Source organism: Pinus tabuliformis, chromosome 4_1, assembly GCF_031772625.1.
Source record: "Pinus tabuliformis cultivar Carrire ecotype Pingquan chromosome 4_1, CPIR1, whole genome shotgun sequence".
Classification (NCBI taxonomy): Eukaryota; Viridiplantae; Streptophyta; class Pinopsida; order Pinales; family Pinaceae; genus Pinus; species Pinus tabuliformis.
Window position 1 is genome coordinate 421,175,969 of NC_142303.1, and position 16,315 is coordinate 421,192,283.

At 35.9% G+C, this 16,315-nt stretch overlaps 1 non-coding gene across 1 annotated transcript; it reads left to right on the forward strand.

The window, feature by feature from the left end:
• The first annotated feature begins 5,781 nt into the window (after positions 1-5,781).
• Positions 5,782-5,855, forward strand: TRNAT-AGU (transfer RNA threonine (anticodon AGU)). The gene has a single exon. It is a non-coding gene; the product is annotated as a tRNA-Thr (tRNA).
• Positions 5,856-16,315: the final 10,460 nt, after the last annotated feature.

The following is a 16,315-nucleotide window of genomic DNA, read 5'->3' on the forward strand; positions in this document are numbered from 1 at the left end:
TATGACTCATCATTGTTGGTGTGTAAACAATCAACAAGTTCTATGGTTTTGGCCCATAATTCATCACATCATTAAAGATTAGGTGTCAACAAAACTCTCTAAGAATCTAGTATTTCATTACAGGTCTAAGAACATTGATATCAAGTACCATCACTTGCGGGATTGTGTGCAGAGGAGAATTATGATGCTATAATACATTCCATATGAGGAGATAGATGAAAATATCTTGACAAAGGCATTGTCAAGAGGAAAAGTTAAATTCCATGGGTGTAGGATAGGGGTGGTTAAAAATCTCTTTCTTACTAAGAGGGAGTGTTAGAAATTATAGCAAGAAAGGATAAATTTGAGTTGTGCCTTAGTTTAATTTAGTAAGTCGATTTTCCACATCAACAGGATGACTTGGATTTCAGTTAACTTGTGTGACATGGATTTTTCTACTAGTTTAGTCAGTAAATTCTAGGTATAGGCTAGAAGGAGAGTTGTGCATGTAGTGATTGCTAAAATTTAGCAATCTAGTTCAGTTATTTTCAATTTGATTCAGTTAACATAGCTCAAATAACTAGTTGAGTCAGTTGAAGATCAGTTGAGTAGTAGAACTATTGTTAACTCAATGATCTCTCAGTTAAACTAGTCAATTAGCGAAAAATAGCCCAGACATGCATGGAATTCGTATTTCCCAACTAGAGTGGAGGAAAAATCACAATGTAATTATCAATTGTATACTAGGTGAGTGTACAAACCTGGCAGTTAAGCAGGTGAATCATTCTTTGGGAATTACGCAAGCAAAGAAGAGAAAATTCTCTGTTTTTTAGGAGCTTAATTCCTCCAATATTGTGTAAGGAAATAGGATCTAGCTATGGCCTTGAACTGGCTAAGTGTTGGCTAGAGTAGGACAGTCAGCAAGAGAACAAGTTTAAAGTGTAGGGTCTGCTTTAGAGTTGAAGCAAGACATTGTAATAGTTTCTCATTTTCATATGATTAATGAAAAGCGACGGAGGGGTTTTCCCTAGTTGGGCTTCCCTGTAAATCATTGTGTTCTTGTGGTGTTTTAATGGTTTCATGTCTTTGCAGGTGTTTCTAAATTGTGATTTCCATTCCGCATCATAGTAGAGGAAATTTGTAATCCCTTGATTTCATTAGTAGTAGCAAATTTCTATTAATTTATACAGAGTATCAAGGTTCAATAAAGTCATTAATAAGTAATCATTTAGTAGTCATTATGTTGCATGCATTGAGTTATTACTTTGAATTCAAAAGGCAATTTCCCATAATTGTTGGATGTAAAATGGTCTCACTTGAGATTAAATAAAAAACTTAGCATTTTACAATATGACAACCAATATGATTGTGGAATTAATTTATTCATGGATATTACAATAATAATACTAGATATTATTCATATTCATTAAAACTTTAGGCATTCATCATATAATCATTGAAAGCAGAACTAAAGTTTAAAAAAATATAACAACATATATCTAACCATGAACACAATATATAAAGTGGGAATATCAAAGTACCAAAAGCAAATCACTTGGAAAAATGTCTAAGTCACTTGTCTTATCTTTGAGCTAGAAAATATTACAGTTTCTTAATAGTTCCCACTCTTCTTGATGATCACAATACAAAGGAAGGAAATGGTTAACACCGAATTTATTCCCCTTCAGTTTGGACTTCTTCTAGTTGTAATAAAATGCCATTTGATCTTTGTTAATTTTGATAGCCATTGTTTGTTCTTAGCTTATTTTACTCAAGTTAGTTATGATTCATCATTGTTGGTGTGTAAACAACCAACAAGTTCTATGGTTTTGGCCCATAATTGATCTCATCATTAAACCATGGTTTTTATATTTTAATCATAATGTCATGATTATCACAACAATTGTAGTGTGGATAAGACCTCCAAATTTCTCCATCTTAGAATAGTAGATTTTGGTAGTTTAAGAAAGCATGCACTATATAGATTTATTAAATCATAGATAAGTTAGGTTAAAGAAAACAACATTACCTATTCTCAAATCTATGTTGTGTTTGACCTAAGTCTCTTTTTTGTTGGATAAAATAGTTTTTAGAATGAAATAATTTTTAATTAATCTAAGAATTAGACTATGAAAACTCACTATATAGGATTCATACCCATTAACCAAAGTTCCTCAAATAAAAATGTAAAAACCAATAAACTAAGAGAATGGTGACCATTAGAAAAGAAACCCCTAGAGGTAGCTTTAATACTGTAATGCATTGAACAGTCAAAGCAACAATGGCTTAAATTCCCAACCTTCCATATGAAGTTTGTGATGTGGAAACAACCTTATTTCTTTTCCATTCTATGAAAATTATCATGGTTTAAAACCCCTTTTTGGGGTGAAGAGACATCATGAATAAAGATCATTAGAATCTAGAAAAGGAAATAATGAACTTAATTCAATTCAAATGCAACAAGGAACCTAGAGTCAACTTATCCTCCATTAATAATAAACCTTTGGTTAACTAAAATGATATTCCCAAAAAAAGAAAGGACAAAATGAAAGTTCAATTCGTCTTTAGAATTATAGGTAGAGGGGTTGACCACAAAGATCCATTTGCAACCTTAAAAGCGGATATTGCAACATATTCGCAGCTAGGTGAAGTCCTTATAGTGAGTGATTTCAATGCTAGGACTGCAAGTGAGTAAGCTAGCAGCCTTTGTTGTAAAGATGATTGTGACCCTATTTGGCTTACAAAAGAAAGTAATCATCAGTGGGAAAGCATTTCAGAGGACAAGGGCTGCAATCTTTTTGGTGAACAATCGCTTACTCTATGTGGGGGCATTGATTTAGTCATTTGTAATGGCTTGACTAGATGGGCAAAGTCCAATTATTTCACTTGCAATACTTACAATGGAGCAAGTGTGGTAGATTACGTAATTTTCTCGCATTGTTTGTGTGAGAAAATGGAGGAAGTTTTGATTGGAGATCAGCTGTAGGACTTGAAATTAGATCACAAGTCAATTTATTTATGTTTCTCTTGGATTGGAAATAAGCATTTAGAGTAAAAAATTTAGCGTGTCCAACAAAATCTCCCACAGGGAAGAATTCTTTTGACCCCAGAAAATTGTAATACCTTCAAAATGACGCTAGAGAGGCTCTTCGAGAAGGAGAAAATTACAATTCACAACCTTCATAGTCATGAATTAACATATTTAATTCAATGCGCACTTGCAAAGTGTAAAAGAGCAAAAATTAAGAAGTCTGAAACAAATTGCTTTTCGGTTAATGCTTGGTTTGACGAGGAATGCAAAAAGGCAAGGAGAATGTGGAAGGAGTCAAACAAGGATAATATAAAGCTCAAAGCTTACAAGCAGTTATTAAGCAAGAAAAAGGCTGATTTCATGGTTTCAAGGAGGGAAGAACTAATCTTCCTTGGGAAAAATAATCCCAAATTATTTTGGAAGGAGCTCCAACCGAAAAAGATACAAATTGGAAATAATATTACAACTTCTAAATGGTTTGACTATGCCAGACAACTCTATGAGCAGGTTCCCAAGGTTTACCCTCTCCCCTTGGTCGACACTGATACTGAACTCTTCACGGTACAAGAGGTAGAGATGGGTATCAAGAAGTTGGGTGTTGGAAAAGCAAAAGACTTAGTTGAACTCCACGCAGAATATCTAAAGTGGGGCTCAAAGATTCTTGCACCCCACATTACAAAAATCTTCAGCAACATCATACAACAAGGGCTCCCCACAAATTAGACAACCAGTTTGGCAATACCTCTTTTCAAGAGCGGTGACGTCAATAATCCCTCCAATTATAGGACCATCATGATAAACCCTTTGTTTGCAAAGCTAATTGGGAGCATGCTAGAAAACAAAACTAGCAAGTGGGCAGAAGAAAGAGATAAGCGTGCTAAAGGGAAAGCACGTTTTAGACCTAAACATTCCACAGTTGATCATTGTATAACTTTAAGGCACATCATTGAAAAAGTTTGGGAGAAAAAGGAAGAAGTCTTTTGTTGCTTTGTTGATTTCAGAGAAGCGTTTGACTCGGTTCCTGGGGATAATCTTTGGCACATAATGGAGGAACTTGGGGCTCCTAAACATTTGAGAGCAACGATGCATACGCTGTATGAAGAGGTGAAAGTCAAAATTAGAACTTCCGCAGACATTTCTAAAAGTTTTAGAAGCAATATCGGGGTCAAACAAGGTTGCTCACTGTCTCCTACCCTTTTTGGTTTATATATCAACAAGCTTGAGGAGTGGTTAAATCCGCAAGGGGGTGATGGTATCTATTTGGGCAAGTTTGTTATAAGGCTTATTTTGTATGTAGATGATCTTATTCCAATTGCTAAATAGGCTCTTGGTTTGCAAGAACACTTACTATCCCTTGAGCATTTTTGTAGAAGTGTGGGGATGCAAGTCAATATCAGCAAACCGAAAGTAGTGGTCTTATCTAAGAAAAGAAAACATAACCAACATAAGTTCTACTTTGAAGGAAATATTTAGGAAGAAGTTGTGGATTACAAATACCATGGAATTAACTCCACCAAAAATCTAAGCTGGAATGGTTGTAGAAGGAAAAGAACTTTGGGGGGTTGGAAAACATTTTATTCTTTTCAAAATAGGTGTAGAGAGGCAAGTTATGGGACTGGAAAACCACTCAAACTCTTTTTGGGTTTCTAGTGATTCCAGTGATTCTCTATGGTTGTGAATTATGCGCCAGTAATACATCCAACATGCAATGGAGATGAATTGAGAAAATTTAGAAATGTTTGATTACAAACAAATTTAAGATTAAAAGTGCAATTCCTTATGATATCTTGTTAAGTGAAACAGGAATTGCTCCTATTGAAGCAATTGCTATGGTGCGAGCCATAAGGTATTTAAATAAAATTGAGCAAATGGAAGAGGGTAGATGGCCTAAGGTTGTCTTTAATGATAGATTGTGCAAGAACAAAAAACTTGGATGCCGCAAAATAACAAATGGTTTAGTAAATGGTGTATTTGCTTGAACGCGTGTCCCATAAATAGCAAAGAGATAAAAGCTTTTGTTATGGAAAAGTCCCACAAACGTACTTGGGATAAGGAGCTAGGAAGAAAGAAAAATTACTATATTGAAGTGTTTAATCCCACTTATAGTAATCAACCAAAAGCATACGTAGACGCCAATATCTCTTGGAGAGCCAAAATTCTTATTGCTTAGTGAATGACTAATTATCATCAACTCCGTTGTGAAACAAGGCGCTGGAAAAGGCCAAAGGAAGTGTGGGAGGAAAGAGTATGCATTTTTTTGTTTTTCCGAAAATGTGGAAATAGAAAAACATTTCATTTTAGAATGTGAGGCTTTCAAAGACAACAGAGAAAGTTATGCAAATATGTTGACAGCTAGCTTTTGGTATAATCTATTTTGCGAGGAGTTTGTCGAGAAACTGAGAGCATTTAGTTTGAAGCTTCACAAAAAAATGCCAAATACACTCCTTAAATATTACATAAATAAATAAATAAAATACAAATTACAATTATCTATAAGAGGCGAGAATACGTTATATATATAAGAATTGTAATGATTGAACATCACCATTGCAAGGTTTTCCCCGTTACGAGGAAAACACTAATTCAAAGTGAGGGCTGATTCGTTTGCGTAAGAATACCTTATAATGATTGAACGTCACCATTCGCTGTACTGAATATCTTAGCTAGTTTTTCACCATTACCAGGGAAAAACACCACCAGCAACACAATTGAAAAGCATATCCATATACAGAAGAAATAGAAACTTTTATATAAATTTGGTAAAACTGTCTGCTTTCATAGCTCAGTTGGTTAGAGCACCCGTTTAGTAAGCGGGAGGTCATGAGTTCAACTCTCATTGAAAGCATAATCAAATTAACACGCCTTTGGAACGGATGTCTGAAGCTCTGAAAAACGGCAGGCAATTTTGATGGAGATTAAATGACCAACAGCAACGCAGGTAAGTTTTTATATTTTTCAGAAATCCTTTTGATGGAGATTAAATGACCAACGGCAACGCAGGTAAGCTTTTATATTTTTCAGGTAAGTTTTTATATTTTTCAGAAATCCTTTTGATGGAGATTAAATGACCAACAGCAACGCAGGTAAGGTTTTATATTTTTCAGAAATCCTTTCTTAAGAAAATGGCAGTGAAATTAAACGTTTGTTACAACAGCAACGCAGGTAAGTGTTCATATTTCTCAGAATTCCTTAAGAAAATGGCAGTGAGATTAAATGTTTGTTACAACAGCAACGCAGGGCAATTTAGGCGAAAAGCCAATATTTTACTTTAAACAGTTAAGGGCTATTTCAGAGAAACAAAAGGCTGATCTTCGCCTTAACCTTCTTCAATCAATATCTTCGTTCAGGGCATTGATGGTAATTTTTCTTTATTTTATTTTCTAATTTCTTCCTTATGTAAAAGCCTTTTTAGCTTCAGGGTTTGCGTTCAGAAAATTAATATATAGATTCTTATTATTGCACTATGCAAAAGCAGCGAAAACAGAAGGCCGATCTTTCACTTTAATCAGCGAAGGGCATTTCAGCCATTTCAACCAAACAAAAAGCTGATCTTTCACTTTAACCCACTGGAATCAGTATCTTTGTCCCTGACATTGGTGGTAGTTAACTTCTTCTCAAAGCGTCCTTTCTTGCTTCAAGCTTTGCTTTGATAAAACTAACATAAAAAATTTAATGCTCTGTATTTTCAAAAATTAATACATGTACGGTTGGTGTACTCCCAACTGCATGAACACTTTGATCAATTTTCCTTACATGTTTGTGAATATAATGCTAAATGAATGATTTGTTAATTTTATTTTATTTTATTTGATCCCTATGGAGTGAATGATTATTTTCCTTAATAGTTTTTATAAACGAAATACATTTGTGCAACCAACGGATGAAGAAATTCACAACAAAACCAACTTTTTAAAGACACATGAAAAGCTTTCAACATCATTTTGAATGTTATAACAACAACTAACCCATTTTAAAATGTTACTATAACAGGTAGATAAATGGTATTATATTTCATATATTTATTATCTTACTAAACCATGATCTAAAAATTAGTATAGGCCCATTAGTTGAGTTGAGAGGTTTATTATACAGCGCAGTATGATGTGTGAACCTATCTATCCGTCATCAAAGTTGAAATTTTGCTGCCAATAATTTTTTTAAATTAAAAAATTAAATAATTATACAAAACATTTAAATAATGTCGGCTCATAAAAAAATTTACACATGAAATTGGATCCCTCTCAGCTCATGTTAGATCCGTATTTAAGATGGATCTATGTTGGTGTATATATATATATATATATATATATATATATATATATACCTAGTGCTTCATTATTTTTCCCCTTTTCAATATATGAGTGAATAGCATAAACACTGTGATAATAGATGTGATCCAACAGTTAGGCGGGGAGGTTTGGTCCCTACAGGTTTTCTGGTCTAATCTTGAGCAAGACTATGTATCCCTGAGAGCTGCTTTTAGCCACTATTTCTTTAGATGAAAAAAATAAAAATAAAATAGATGTGATGGATAGATAATATAAACCCTGTGATAAAGAAATAGATATTTAATTCATGGAAAGAAAAATATTTAGTCCTTTCAGATACCACACAGTATTTCAACTAATAAATGATCTAATGAAAAAACTCGAGCAACTCACGAGATAGATGGTGTTAATTTTTCTTAAGGCGACATTATTCTTTGCTATGATAGTTGCATTTCATCATTAATACATTAAGTTCACCCAATTTCATCATTACATTATTCAGATCTACGCTATTAGACATCAACATATGCAATTACATAGGAATAAACAACATCACCGTCATCATCAATGCAGCAGAATATAAAATGGAGTAGAAGAAAGCATGCACACACATAGAGACACCAGGATTGGTCCGAGACCAGGGCAAAACCCACTATGGGGAAAACCCTTGCAAATCTTCTTCTTCTTAGATCGTCATCAAATGATGTAGCAAAAGAGAGTACAATGATCCATCACTTTATCTATGCAACAAAACAATAATGATATCTATGAAACATATCTAATCATGCTAGGAATCAGAATCCTCATACTGATGGTTGTAATGTGTTGTCAAAAACTGATGTCAACTGCTATATACTACTGCCGTTGTGCTAAATACTACTGAACACTGATGTCACTGTCAATGAGCCCAATATATATGTTTGCAATGGAAACTAACAAATTAGATCTATAGATATGTATAACAATGGAGAGAAACCCATGTCTCCCTGATCACTGAAGCCAACTTATGCCAAGATGTCAAAACCCTAGATCTGAACTGGTTCACCCTCATCAACACTGTTTGTGAGCAACTGAAACTTCTGGGTCACTCTCACATATACAGTATGCGAGCGACAGTGACTGCAGAGTCTCTCCCAGGAGGTCTCTATGCATGCAATTCTGGCACTGAACTACAAAGACCCAGAGTCACTCCCTAGCTAAGCTATGCGAGCAACTGACGAACCAAAGTCGCACCCTTTCTGAGTTGTGTGAGCGACCGAGGTGACAGGGTCGCTCCTAGGGCTACCTAGTGCAAGTGATCGGGGACCAGAACCTTCCGATTTGCCTTTGAACCTAGAGTCACTCCCATAAGTCTTTGTGCCAGTGTCCAAGGGTCTATAGTCGCTCTCATAGGCTTGTGTGCCAGCGACCAAGGACCAGAATGCCTTGTTATGTGCTAGCGATTGAGATCCAAAAGACCCTAACCCAGAGCGAACATTTCGCCTATGATTTCGGACCCTTGACCGAACTCCTTCCGTCGAACCTGTGTGAACTAAGACAAAAGAGAAGAGAAGATGTGTCCAAATGATCTTGAGGTTTCTTCTATTTATAAGATTTCCTAAGGGGACACTTGGGGTTAAGACTGACCCAAATAGTTACTCATGTGGTTAAGGCCAACCCATTCCATAATACATGTATGAATAAAATAATTCATAACTCAACTTTTGCTTAACCAAATTAGGTGATCTTTAAGTCAATTTTGGTCATCTCGAAAAGAGGAATCTAATGCAATCATTATCTTGGTCATTTGAGTTGTCTAAGGTGGAATTTTACTGCAATTGCAAAACTTAACACTCCCTCTCAACTAGGGATAATTCCACTTGCCAATATATGTCCATTGAACAATATGCCATTCTGTAATCTTCGAGTGTAGTTGTCATGCCATGTCCATCTCAAGTGTCTCATCATCACAAATCATCATTGTACATCTTGATCTATCCTTTGTTTATTCTTGTTTATCTCTTGATTTGTCCTGCTTGTATGTTGATCATTCTTGGGTCTAGAAGAAGAAGAATTTGTTACCGGAGGGGAGCTCAAGAAACCACCCTCTATCCATCAACCTGCTATCTAGAATCTTAGCGAGTAGGCTATTTGGAATATCATCACCAATCATCATCGGAGAGAATAACACCAAGGAGTGCGTCTCAACCTAGAACCACATCGGGGAGCAATAGCTTCCACCCATACCAAGCAATAAGATAACTCATCACACAAGGGAGTACACCATCGAACCTAGAATTTCATTGGGGAGCTTACCCTCAACTCGGAATCATATCGGGCTATCTCAACCCATCCTATTACCTATTGATCTCCCCATCGATGACCCAGAATAGTCATGTGGTAGAACACTTGCATCATAATCGACTTGGGTTGTACACCCCAAGTACACTCTCTACTCGTTGGCCAAAACAAGAAGCGATATTCCCATAAAGTTGGCCTGCTTGAGGGTATGATGCCAACTAGGGTATACTCTGCAAAGACCAAGAGGGGAGTAGCATTCTATGACCCTATAAATATAGGGGAGCAACATTCTTCTACCCCGAGTAACAGTTGGATAACACCTTATTATCCAGAGTTCCCTCAACCCCAGGAGCCCTCCATCTCAATTTCCTCACCCTGGGAGCTCAAGCAGGGTAGGAAGAGTTTTCTTAGTGTCCTTGATCAGTGCTGCTCTCATCATCAGCTTGTCTCAATAGTAGTTGTTTCATGTTCATACAGAACATCAAATCAAATATCATGTTAGATCATATATAATCATATGAATCACAAAATGATACCATAATCATCCTCCCTCTCAAGCAGGTACCGACCACAAGCATGACCTTGTTTCAAATAGTTGCATTGTCTCAATATATGAGAGTATCTCGGTCCCAACTATAAATATGGGACTTACTACCAATCAGATCATCACAATGTATCCATGGTATCCATGTCATATCCAGATCATGCTCAAACAACTCTCTAAGGAGCTTTTGTATCCTGCCTCACAGCTAGCCATGCTAGCAACATCATGATCAACCTTGGTCATGCTATGGACCTCTCATCCAAGATATCATGGCAGATCGTATACTAAAGCAACATCCAAATGTTCTTATCAACAATAATCTCAAATATCAGCAATACATCTATGTAGATACATATCATAGGAGAAATATCACATTCTCAAAATAGAACACCTCATGCAGATATTTCAAAGCATGCTCAGAGGCAACTCTATGTGAGTGAAACAACTCACTCATGAATTCATTGAGGTTCTATGCATATCATACATATACAAATGGATGTTCAAAACGGAACATCAATGCTTCAACCGTCGAATGCCATGTCAATTTCAACAACATCTTGAACTTCAAATCCGAGTATCCAAGAATTTACAATTTTCATTATTCAAAAACATTTTCCAATAGCTTTGCAATATGGAATTTCTTTCCCAAATTCCAGAAATCGATGTATCATGCCATGATACATTATTTCGGGCTTCATAAGCCACCTTCCTCTGATTTAGATCACCAGAGGCTCATCACCTGTCACAAGTAGATCATCAGGTTATAAAACCAAAACCATAATCAATATCAAAGCTATACCTTAGAACTCATCATCCTGACTTCATCAGGTAACTGTCAAATATGGACATATCTGGATTGCAATGCTCGAAGCATAATGCCTTGCTAAGCCACCATAATCATCCTTACATAAATCAATGTTGTACCATCAATCAACAAGGTCAACTCATCATAGTTTATAAGCCAAATCACGACCATTATCAAAGTCATCATTATCATAGTATTAATACTTTCAACGAGGAGACAGGTGGAGCTCATATCAAATCATGACTTCATCATGCCAACAAGTGATGCATTATCAATCCAAATTTTATCAAGTCATTCTCATAAGCATAATACAAGTCATCTTGTCACCAGGTGCAAATGCAAACATCAAGGATGAGTCATGCAGGTTCCATTTTTCATGCCAAATCACAACTATCATCCTTCTAACCATTGTGCTAAGAATGAGGAGGCCAATCTCCAAATACCCATATAAGTCATCATGCCCACATAGTATTGATATCAAGGCAAATCAACAATCATCAAATTAGATCACTAGACATCAGGTCAAGTCCAAATTTCTGTCGTAGAGATATCTATAGTCAAAGCATATTTCAATCATCAATTCAAAGTAATTGTCAAGCATTATGACAAAACATTGTTCATCAATATCAATCAACCAAATCATGCAAACTTCTTGTAGCACAAACATAGTGACATATCTATATGTATGTCCCGGTCACCTGTAAACATAAGTTTATTCTGCATGTTCATGTTATGGTGAACATTCAACCTTTTTTCAGCTAGCAGATCTTGTTTTTATCTACAATACATCTATGGTACTGACATATTCCAGGGGATCATTTGATTTCATGCACAATACTTCATTATATGATCAACAATTTAAATCAACAACTTCAGAAATTAGTTAACAGTGGCAAAATATGCTAGGTACATCATTAGACAACTTCAAAAAGCTTCAGATGATGGTCAGCAATAGTCAAACCTCTGGTTGCTCTCTTTAGGTTAGCATGGGAGCAATTGTAGTTATCTGGACACTGTCTAGGCCTTAGCATGCATGAGACCAGGGACGAAATCTCATATATCTGTGACTACGACCAGAGTAGAAACTCTAATTTCTATATGGGCTTCAAATCTGAGACTCTGCTACAGATCAACACTGTTAGATGCACATAAATCATACTTCAACAACACATAATGAAAATAGTAATAAGGTTAAGAATCTTGAGAAGATATTCTCCCTCTGACTGGGGATCTACATCATTCATCTTCATTCATTTCATCAACCTGTCTCTACTAGAGTCATGCAACATTAGATCTATTAGATCATAAGCATATATCTATCATGACTATCAACATCATGACATCAATATTTCTTCAAGTGATTATACTCAAAGCAACAAATAGATGCAACATCACATCTCAAAGATTATGAACAGAATAACATTTTTTGTCATGTCACTCCATCAAGTTACTGCATCTAGTTTAACCATATGCCATCAAGACAAGACCACAGGCAGTAAGAGGTCTAGAATTTCAATCTTACACTTATACCTCTCACATCAAGGTTGCTATGCTCTTCATGACCAATGAGATCAAATTAGGTCATTCAATAAAACTTTACCAAAACAACAAGAATGTAAATCTCTCTTTCCATATGCTTTCATCATGCTTATCACAAGCATTACCAACAGACTCATGTATAAGAGTCAATGAACTATCCTTCTATATGAAATCCATCATGACAAGTATCAAGAGTTGTAGAAAAATAACAAATTAATAAAGCACACTCACACTCATACAATAAATATCAGACATATAGAGAAACCAAACATGGCAAAAAAGACCTAAGCCTTACTGTATTCCTCTCATTATCAATCCAATGTACAAAGAACGATAACAATACAAATAAATACATGAGGAAGTTGGTCTCAAGATAGTACATCTATCTTGGACACTATGGTTGAGAAAATATCTCAACAACACACTAATCTAGGAGAACTAGTTGGAGAGAATCTCTCATCCTAACTAAACTCCCTAGTTTGAGGAACTAACTCCTAATTCTCAAGACTTGATTTATTTAAGCTTGATTACAGGAGCTTCATTAAGTGTTCTTATACTTAAGCTTTCTTACGTGCATGTAGTTGTTTAAGCATAATATAAAGAAAGTGTTTTGATCATATAAACACAAGTCATGCACACGCATTCATTACACACAGTGTACCTAAGATCCCCTTATTCAATTTCGGGTGGATCTAGGACACAAGCACTACAAAAATTATAATTTTATTAATTACTGGAGTACATCATTCTTCAATGTCACAACTTTGTTATGGAAACTTCTCAATGAAAATGTCACACTTGCAAACTTTGGAAGCAAATTGTCTTCAAAAACTGCCTGCAGTGACTCAATCGCTCTCAAATAAAATATTACTTTGGATTACAATAATGACTTTCACTCAATCAAATTCACTTATCACTCCAAATTTACAGAATATGCACCTTACGACTCCATAAAATCACTTATTACTCCATTACATAAAGAATTAGAAATACTCCTTATCCCTTCAGAAACTTTAAAAACATCAACCTTATTACAAAATTAATTCCAATCTTCACCCTAATGACTCCATAAATAAAAAAATATTTTATCCACTCTTTATCTCTCCTTAAAAAAATCACTCATTTAAAAAATATACCTTATTTCTCCATCACTTCAAAATATAAGTTACATAAAAAATTACAAACACTACTTACCTCTCCTTCATTTTTTTTAAATCACTTTGAAAGAAGTGAATTAAACTTTTTGCTTTTAAACATTCACTATATGTGAATAATGGGAAAATGCATTTGAATAATATTCACCATATGTATCAAAAAGTTTGTAATTTTCTGGGCGCATACCTTTAGGCAAGTCCTCCACAATGGAAATTTTCACCACTGCAGAAATCTGTGTCTTCACCAGGTGGAATGAGTCCAAATCAGACTCCAAACTTTAAAATCAACGCTGCAAAAGTTATAAGAAAATGGTGCGGCACAAGGGAAACCAAGGAGACAAAGAAAGCTCTATTTATCAGTGTATTAGAGAATTTATGTTCTCGTGCCTTGGAATTATCATCGAAGAAGTAGAATGGCTCTCCGACGCTCGGGAGGTTTGGCAGAGCTGCAAATCCGCCATCTTCAAAACCACCATCGTTGTTGCCCCTTTAAATCGGAAGCCAAAACCACCTACCCTCGAGGGAATGATGGGAAGAAACCGCCTTTTGGAGGGTGGAAAAGGTTTGGTCTCTGAGAATTTGGCATTTTTCTCATCGTTTTAGGTGTAGGAGCTGCCTTGAGGGATGCTGAGAATGAATTAAATTCATGCGGGACAACACCAAATCGATTAATACCAAACTCGCGAACATGCACACCTCCACGTGGGTGGATCCATCATACCGTTCTTCACAATTGCAGAACCAGAGCTTCAACATAAAACAACTATATACTGGAGATGTGTTGAGTACAAACCCTAGCGAATTCAGGAATCGCTGTGACTAATTTTGTAATGCAATGACTGGGAAATCGAAAATAGAATTGAACTCAGTAATGGCACCTCTAAGCCTAAAGCTTGAAACCCTGCATCTCTCCATGAGGAATTTGAGGCTCAAAACCAAACAACAGGAGCTACTGCTGCGCGTGGGAATTATCTGTCTGATTTATTTCCTCGCATTTATAACGAGATTGTTTAGTGTGCTTCGCTATGAAAGCACAATCCACGAATTCAATCCGTATTTCAACTACAGAACCACTGTGTACTTGACGGAAAAATGTTTCTACGAGTTCTGGAATTGGTTCGATTTCGAGAGTTGGTATCCCCTTGGTAGAATCATCGGAGGAACCATTTATCATGGTCTTATGGTCACAACTGCTCTACGATGTCTCAAAGATCCTTGGTGCGACTTCTTCTCGGGCTTGTACGTAGCCTCTACATGGCTTCAGATCTTACATAGAAGAAAGTTAAGATATCGATCCTCATTGGGTTCTAGAGCATGATGTATTTCAATTTAATAGTTGTGAATGCTTGCTTTCTCCATCTGTACTATTTTCCTGAAAATTGTGGACATAGATAGAAGTGAAGCTGTAACTGACATTGGTCTCGAAGATCATCCCTCGGTCACATTACATTCACCCCCAGTTGAAACGCCCGTGGATCATAACGATCTTATTACCAATGGATCTAGCACAGAGCCGAACCGTGAGGCCACATTTGAAAAGGGTACTGCAACGATTGGAAGCTTTGTTACCAATTTCTTTTTGGATCTAAATCTACAGATCCTCCTCTCGCGCAATAGTCCGCTCACTTGAGATTATACCTCTACGCAGATTACGATGAAGAAACAGACCATTCTTTACTCACTTACTCTCTCACTCCCAAAGAGAAAACCAAAAGCTCTGATACCATACGAAGGAAACTAACACACATAAAATAAACACTTAGAAATATAGAAACCAAATATGGTGGAAAAGGCCTTAGCGTCACTGTATTCCTCTCATTATCAATCCAATGTATAAAAAATGATAATAGTACAAATAAATACATGAGGAAGTTGGTCTCAAGATAGTACATCTATCTTGAACACTATGGTTGAGAAAATATCTCAAAAACACACTAATCTAGGAGAACTAGTTGGAGAGAATCTCTCATCCTAACTAAACTCCCTAGTTTGAGGAACTAACTCCTAATTCTCAAGATTTGATTTATTTAATTATGATATTTGGATTTATAATTGTTTTATTATGAGATTGAGGCTAACAAAAGTATCATTTTCTAGAGCCAAGGTGCTAGCCTTATTTAAGGGATCAACATATCCAACAGACAGATCATAGATGTTAGCCAAACATCAAGCGTATCAATATATCAACATTAGATAGCCTCATAGAATTCAAGAAGGTTAAAATGTTCAACACTAGGTGCATCTTTTCATCATAGGAGACATAGATCCAATTCACTTTCATATGCATGTATGAGCTGATAAATAAAGAGGCATTCTCATCCCACCTTAGGGCTTATCGAAACAATAGTTGAAACATACCATGCATACCTTGTGACCATATTCAATTACCTGACCACCTTCTCATTAGATATAGGTCACTTGAAGCACTTTGTCATCTTTTCATCAAGTAACTCTTTATCTCTTTCCAGATCTGCATTTCAAGATCATCCTCAAGAAGGATCTACACATCACATATCATCAAGTAGGTTAGAAACATCCATATCCTCAAATACATATGCAAGAAGTACAAGCAATAAACATAAGCATCAGATCCATAAGTCTAACAACTAAGAAGCATCATAAGTCAAGCAATACTTATCCTCAATGAGAGATGATCCTCTATTGAGCCATCAATGTCCATGGTCCATATACCAATGTTTCCTTCAAGTATCCAAC